Source organism: Rattus rattus, chromosome 9 (genome assembly GCF_011064425.1).
Source record: "Rattus rattus isolate New Zealand chromosome 9, Rrattus_CSIRO_v1, whole genome shotgun sequence".
Taxonomy (NCBI): Eukaryota; Metazoa; Chordata; class Mammalia; order Rodentia; family Muridae; genus Rattus; species Rattus rattus.
Genome location: NC_046162.1, coordinates 83,906,350 through 83,914,217, shown reverse-complemented (window position 1 = coordinate 83,914,217; position 7,868 = coordinate 83,906,350). Strand labels below are relative to the sequence as shown.

General features: G+C 46.5%; 1 long non-coding RNA gene across 1 annotated transcript; it reads right to left on the bottom strand.

Annotated features, from left to right (window-relative positions):
* Positions 1-1,245: 1,245 nt before the first annotated feature.
* Positions 1,246-6,535, bottom strand: LOC116909787. Its single transcript, XR_004389096.1, has 3 exons — positions 6,471-6,535; positions 6,207-6,364; positions 1,246-2,059 (listed from the first exon to the last, which is right to left on the bottom strand). It is a non-coding gene; the product is annotated as an uncharacterized LOC116909787 (long non-coding RNA).
* Positions 6,536-7,868: the final 1,333 nt, after the last annotated feature.

The following is a 7,868-nucleotide window of genomic DNA, read 5'->3' as shown; positions in this document are numbered from 1 at the left end:
CCTTAGTTGCTAAGACTAACTGAATACTGGCCCAGTGACCTGTGACTGGGCATAATCACCCAGGCAAAGAGCAAGAGGAGAACCAGATGAGGGGCTTCACACGGCCCTTACATTCTAGAAACAGACATGGCACTAGGGAGGTTCTCTGCTGTTTCTGAGGATACACCCAACTCTAATCACTGGGTCTCTGGTTTGCACCCCTCCTCCCCTAGTATCCCATTCTGCTCACGGGGTCCACGTTACTTTCACTATGCCGGGGGCCATGTTTTGTTATTTGCTTAAACCTAGGGCCTCCTAGGAAAGGCACCTTGCTGCATGCTTCGAGGTAACCATGGAAACTGGCTGCCTTTATCAGATTAACTAAAGGCAAGTCTGTAACAATCCTGAAAGTCGACAAAGCGAACGCTGAGAACAAAGACTTTGCGAGCCATATTAAGTGACGTCCATGCTCCAGGCTTGGGGTTGAATATTTGGATTCCCTGAGAGTTGGCACCCAGCTCTGAGACCCCTTTCTCTTAGACCATGTGCTTCCTGGGGTTTGGGACATTCCCCACTGTATATGGAACTAACCCCCTTCACTGTCCCCTGGCTTCCAGGGAACTCCCCTGCTTACCTGAAAAGCTCTAAACGTGAGATTTTTATTGAAAGGGTACCCATAACTTCAGCCTCTCTGAGGCTAAGGTTAGGAAACCAGGACTTAGATGGGTCAGAAGCAACTCGGAACAGGGTATCTCGTTAGAGAAAAGGGATGTGTCAGTTTGCAAGACTGCTGCCCAAAATATCATGAGCTGATTGGCTTCAATAGCAGAATTTTATTGTTTCTTAGATATGGAATCCAAAAGTCTGAAATGAAAGTGCTAGCGGGGTGGGTCTCTTTTGAGGGCTTAGAGGAACTGCTCCCTGCCTCCCCCTAGCTTCCGGTGTTGCTGCTAAGCTGTGGCACCCTTTGGCATTTGGATACACCATCCTTTTCTCTGCCTTTCTCCTCCCGTGGTATTTTCTGTGTGTCTCTGAATTTCGTTTTTGTTTGTTTTAAATTAAACTTTATTTTATCATTCTATGTGCACAAGTGTCTTGCCTCTGTGTGTGTGTGTGTGTGTGTGTGTGTGTGTGTGTGTGTGTGTGTGTGTGTGTGTGTCTGTGGACCATGTATATCCCTAGTGCCCACAGAGGCCAGAAGATATCACTAGATCTCCCGGAACTGGAGTTATAAACAATTGTGAGCTGCTATGTGGGTGATGGGAATTGAACTCAGGTCCTCTAGGAAAACAGCCAGTGTTCTTAACCATTGGGCCATCCAACCTTCTGATTTTTCTCGTATCAGTATTGAGAACAGGGCCCCCTTCTACCTTTGGTTTCTAACTGCTGGGATTTTAGGTATATGCTACCATTCCTGGCCTGACTTGATTCTTAAATATTGAGCCTTCTTGAATTCCTCCCTAACAGGGAGCCCTTGATATTCTGGGTGTGCCTTTTTCCCCCCTGCATGAAGCTAGCCCAGTTACATGCTTCCTGTCAGCAATGTTTGTCTTTAGTCCCCATCCCACCCCCAGACTGTAGGCTCCACTTTTTAAAAGATGTTATTCTTCTGTGATTTGAACCCAGGGCGTTCTATATGCTGGACAAGCTTTTAAACACTGAGCTACAGCCCCAGCCTTCTGTATCCCTGTTCTGATAAATCGTTCTGCAAAGCCTTGGCAGACCGTCACCGTGTGGAGCGTGTCCTTGGAACAGGCTTTGCCTTGACAAGTGGAGCTAGTTTGGGTGCTTGTCTTGCTGTACGCTGACCTTTGTAGGCAGTGGGGTGGTCTGTGCTCCATCCTCAGGGAAACCAGTGGTGTTGGAAGCTCATAGAAGTGGGGAGAAACCTGCACTTAGATCCAGGCAGGCAAAGTTCAGAACTCTGTGAAGGAATGCGGCAGAAGGACACAGGTAAGCAGAGTTATAGTGCAACCTGGTGGAAGGTAAGGGGCTTTACTCTTGCCTCTTCCTTTCCTGAACAGGCTGAGTATTTCAAAGCTGAATGTTGCCACACAAAAGGCTGCAGGAGAGTCCAACCCTAGAGAGAAGCAGGGACGGTCTGGTTGGTTAGGAACCTGGAATTTGCCCACTAAGCCTCAATTTCTATATCCATAAAGTGAAACATCTAAGAAAATTTATTTGGACAGATTTTTGAGAGCTCTGAATGACTTTAACATACAGCCTTAGCCTCGTGTCTGGTACAAATAATACACTGGTTTCTTTCTCCCCGTGAGCACTGCTGTTGGTAGATGCCACCTTTTACTGTTTCCACAAACAATCGATAAAAATTAGGTAAACTGTGGGGGAAATGATAGAGTCAGATATGATGATATGGTGACATATGTCCGTAATCCCAGCAGGAGAATCAGGAGTTCAAGGCTAGCCTCAGCTACGTAGTAAATTTGAGGACAGCCTATCTCAAAACAAAATAACCAAAAAGGGGCAGAGACCGGCTGGGGAGGCAGTTCAGTTTGGTAAAGTATTTGCTAAACAGACATGAGGATCTGAGTTTGTATCCCTAGAACCCACTTAAAAAGTCAAGCGTGGGAGTAACCTGTCTGTAATCTGGGGAGGCAGACCCAGGAGGATCCTTGGAGTTCATTGGCCAGTGAGTCTTACTGAATGGGTGAGCTGTGGGTTCAGGAAGAGAGACAATCTCAAAAAATAAAGTGGAGGGGCTGGAGAGATGGCTCAGCGGTTAAGAGCACCCGACTGCTCTTCCAGAGGTCATGAGTTCAATTCCCAGCAACCACATGGTGGCTCACAACCATCTGTAAAGAGATCTGATGCCCTCTTCTGGTGTATCTGAAGACAGCTACAGTGTACTTGTATATAATAAATAAATAAATCTTTAAAAAAAAAAAAAAAATAAAGTGGAGGGGTTGGAGAGATGGCTCAGTGGTTAAGAGCACTGGCTATGCTTCCCAAAGACCTACCTGGTTCGACTCCCAGCACCTACAGCCATCTGTAACTGCAGTCCCAGGGGTTCCAGGGACTTCTTCTAGCCACTGTGGGAACTACATATACATGGTATAGAGACATCAATGCAGGCAAACACACACACACACACACACACACACACACACACACACACACACACTACCCCCCCCAACCCAAAAACAAAAAACAAAAGCATACACATAAAATAAAATAAAATTGGGGGTAAGGGGAAGGAACCATGAAGAATACCAACATGGACCCCTAACCTAACCTGATATTTACCATGTGCTAGCTCACACACATAACTCCTCGCACACAGGAGGGGGGACTCCTTTGGGCTGTTTCTACACAATAGAATGCCCGGCTTCTGACTGCTGATCCGTGACAGGGAGCTGTCAATTTGCCATCCACCCTGAGGTTTCTAGCAGCAATCTTGGCTAAACAAGTATCCTTTCTTTCCTCCACAAAGAAGGGGGCATCTGCACATCTCTGAGATGTTAACACTAGGCTAGAACTGGGTTTCTCTGAGTGCTAACAATTATCCTACACACTTCCTAAGTTAGCTCAAAAATACAGACACTTAAGAACAGGTCAGGAGCACCTGATCGCTTTGAAGAGATAATTTCCTTAGCTGAGACATGAAGCAAATGAGTCGTCATTATGCACAGCCCCTTCTGCCCCTTATGATTTAATGTATTTTAGAAACCAAAGTTCAAAATGTGAATTTCCTGGGCAGAGAAAATCAATCTGTCAGAAGGTACTTAGGGAGGGCACAGCAGATCCTCTGAAAACACCCCAGGAGCGAGTCCTTGACCTTATTTTCTGTTTGCCTGACAATGTCGTTCAAACTCTGGCTTGCAATAGAAGATTGCTTCCTATCCATGGCTGTGCCCTTGCCTGGTCCCTGAGGCCCTGAGCTGAGTCTTCTACTGGCTAGAGACCCCCCAACTAAGAACACTAAGTATCTCATAAGAAGTGACCCTCTCTGCACTCCCCCAGCAGCTCCTTCTCTCTGTGTCTCACTCTGGGTCCCCTTTCTTATTGTTACACTGTTATTATTTATTGAGGTGCCAGGGAATGAACCCAGGGCCTCACCTGTACTGGGCAAATGCTGTAGCACTGAGTTATAGTCCCAGCTGGGACAACACCCCCACCTGCCCCAAGCCCACTTTTTTTTAATGGAAGGAACTTCTATTCTGCCAGTCATCCAGGGCTGGCTGCTAGGTGAGTCTTAGCCTTTTAAAAATTGAGTCCCGGGGCTGGGGATTTAGCTCGGTGGTAGAGCGCTTACCTAGAAAGCGCAGGGCCCTGGGTTCGGTCCCCAGCTCCAAAAAAAAAGAACCAAAAAAAAAAAAAAAAAAAAATTGAGTCCCCTCAGCTGGGTGTGGTGGTGCAGGCCTTTAGTTCCAGCACTGGGAGGCAGTGATAGGCAGCTCTTTTGTGAGTTTGAGGCCAGACTGATCTACTGAGTAAGTTCTGAGACAGAGCCAGGGCTGTTACATAGAGGAACTCTGTCTCCAAAAAAACCATAAAAAGCGGGGAATGGTCTCTCCATCATGGAAAGGGGCTGGAGGCAGAAAGATTGATGTACACAGTTTGCACAGTGTCCGTCACTCCTCCCACAAAGCCTGACTCTCCCTGCTTTTTCTTTTCCTTTATGTCTTTTTCATTAATAAACTTTTTTTCTGAGACACAGTCTTAAGTAGTCTGGGCTGACCTTGAACTAGCAGCACAGCTGAAGATGACTTTGAACTTCTGATCCTCCTGCCTCCACGATGATAAATGCGCCACTATGTCTCATTGACACAGCTCAGGGCTCAGCCTAGGATTTCATCCGTGCTAGGCAAACATGTAACCATCGAGCTGCATCCCCAGCTCTAAGGCTACTTTTTAAAAATCAAGATGTCTGGTAGATATTCTGTAAGCTCAAGGCTAGCCTGGTCTATAAGCAAGTTCCAGACCAGCCAGATCTATGCCATGAGACCATTAAAACAAAACAAAACAAAACAAAAAACCTCAAAATGCCAAGGGGTCTTCATTCTCCCCTTACTAAGCACGGGTGCTTTCCTCTTTTATTTTCTAGTAATACATGTTTCCAGCTCTCAAACAGAGCTGGGTCTGATAGCTCGAACTTGCAGGCCCAGCGCTGGAGAGGCTGGGGAAGGAGACTCTTAAGTGAAGCCAGCTTCAGGTAGAGAGCAAGGCCTTGTGAGTTGGCAGAGGAGCGGGGAGATCAAGAAGACAAGAAGAAAAGTACACAAGGCTTCACATACAGAAATCAAAGGCAGTAATTATGATTTAAACAATCTTTAGAAAATTAAAAGGAAATAAAGGAAAAGAATAGGTAGAGACGTAGCTTAGGGATGGATACAGTGCTTGTCCATGCATAAGGCCTGGTTCAATCTCAGTACTAGAAATAAATAAAATAAACAAAAAAAAAATACTCCAGTGTCTTCCCAGTATAGCAACAAATATGTCTTTAATCTGGTGCACAGAACATGCCATTTCTGACTATATCACTTTATTTCTTTTTAAAGTTTATTTATGTGAGACTGCTTGCGTGCATGCGTGCGTGCGTGCGTGCATGCAAATACCCTCAAAAGCCAGAAGAGGGCACTAGATCCCTTAGAACTGGAGTTACAGATGGGCTGTGAGCCACTGTGAGGAAGGACGCTGGGATCAGAGCTCTGGTCCTAGGAGAAATAGAGATTGCTGGCAAGTCGTACTTTACCCATGGTTCAGTGCCAGGAACAGCACAACTGACTCTGAGGATGGGAAAAACAGCAGTTTTGCAAGACATTTTAGGTTCTGTTTTGATATTTATGAGTTGCTTATTTTTAGGTTCTGTGTGGCATTCTGACTATGAATTACTCATGTTCTAGCTCTTAATCGTTTTTTGAGACAAGGTTATGCACAGCGCCTAGATTGTCCTGGAACTCAGTATTTCAAAGAGTCTGGCCTTGAACTTCTGGCCATCCTCCTGCCGAGAGCTGGGAGGACAAGCATGGGCACAGCACCTGACTTGTCTCTTTTCTCTTTCCCTTCCCTTCTTTTCTCTTCTTTTCAGCAGGGTTTTTCTGTGGATCCCATGCCAGCTGGGAGCTCACTGTGTCACGCAGGCTACATCATGCCTGGCCCACAGGATCCCACTTAATCTTCACAGAAAGCTTTGTGACCCCAGGGTTATGTTAACTGATGAAAACCTCAGAGTTTAGAGAGATTAAGGAACTGCCCCCAAGACTCACCTGGCGAGCATACGGAGCAATTCCAGGCCTATGTGTTGACAGCTTGGGTTGTAGCTTACTCTTTCTTGCCTGGTGGTGAAGTTTAGCACCATGTGATGTGGCTTACAGGGAGCCAGCTGCAGTCTGCCAGGGCAACTGTACCTCTCGCTGTTTTGTGCCTGGAAACCAGATTGAACAAAGGTGCTGACAAGACCTCTTTAATTATGGATGTCAACGTGACAGTTAAGGAAGACACTTAAAAAGGCAAAGTAGCTTCTTACTCACACCACGGAAAAGAACTGGATCCATCCAGATTCACCAGAGACTCCTATTTCCTGTAACAGCAGAACTGACAGAGGATCCCAAGGTGATGTGTTTTTTCTCTGAGTACAAATGAGTCAGATGCTGTCACTGGAGTTGAAGGTAGGCACTCGTGTCTTCCTAGCAGCTTCCTGGGGAGCAGTTCCCTGCAGAGATGGGGAAGACAGCCTTGTCTGCCTGCCTGAGCTCCCCGAAGCCTCCCCAGCTGCTGATGCAGTGCCTGGGACAGAAGGAGCCGGGGTGTACCCAGGCCAAAGGTAAAGGCTCCGTCCTTGGAGCTGTGGGTTTGGCAAAGGAAGTAATGTGCTATGTATCGGCACTGAGCTAAGAACTGGGCATGGAGAGATGGGCTCAGGAGGCTGCCGTGTAGCGCAAAGTACAAAGTGGGTGGCTGGGTGGGAGAACACCTGTAGGTGCTGAAAAGGTATCAAGAATTTCAAAGTTGGGGCAGAGTGGGTGGGGGTCCTAGTCTAGGCTGGGCGAGGCCCTTGGTCTGAGACAGTTTGCAAAAGCAGGCCTGGTGGCACCAGGCTTCTAATTCCCTGAGTCTGGAGGTGGAGGCAAGAGGCTCAGAAGCTCAGAGTTATCCTTAGCTACTTTTTGGCAAAGGGTCCCATATGACATCATAGGTTGCATGCCATTAAGGCTGGTCCCGAGAGGATTAGAAAGTTACTGCCGTCTTAGTTCAGAGGGAAGTCAGACAAGCACACACAATGATTACTGGGGTAAAATAACGTGGTTAAGAAGGGAAGGCTGGGCTGGAGAGATGGCTCAGTAGTTAAGGGCACTGACTGCTCTTCCAGAGGTCCTGAGTTCAAATCCCAGCAACCACATGGTGGCTCATAACCATCTGTATTCTTCTGGTGTGTCTGAAGAGAGCTACAGTGTAATTATATATAATAAATAAATAAATCTTAAAAAAAAAAAAAAGGAAGGGAAGGCTGGAGGTGTGGTCTTACAGTCTCTAAGAAGCCCAGGATGGCCTTTAACTCATGGCTCCTCATGCCTCAGCTTCCAGAGAGCCAGGACTGCATGTGCTGGCTTTAATGTTCCAATTTTGTGCAGACATGTATTTCTATGTTTTTTTAAAGATTTTATTTATTTTATATATGTGAGTACACTGTCACTATCTTCAGATACACCAGAAAAGGGCAGTGGATCCCATTACAGATGGTTGTGAGCCACCATGTGGTTGCTGGGAATTGAACTCAGGACCTCTGGAAGAGTAGTCAGTGCTCTTAACCACTGAGCCATCTCTCCAGCCCGTTCCCATGTTTTCTTGTCCCTCTCCCTTATTTTTTTCTTTAGGTGTCTACCAGGAGTGGGATTGACTGGTTATGTTGTAACTCCGGGTTGCTGTCT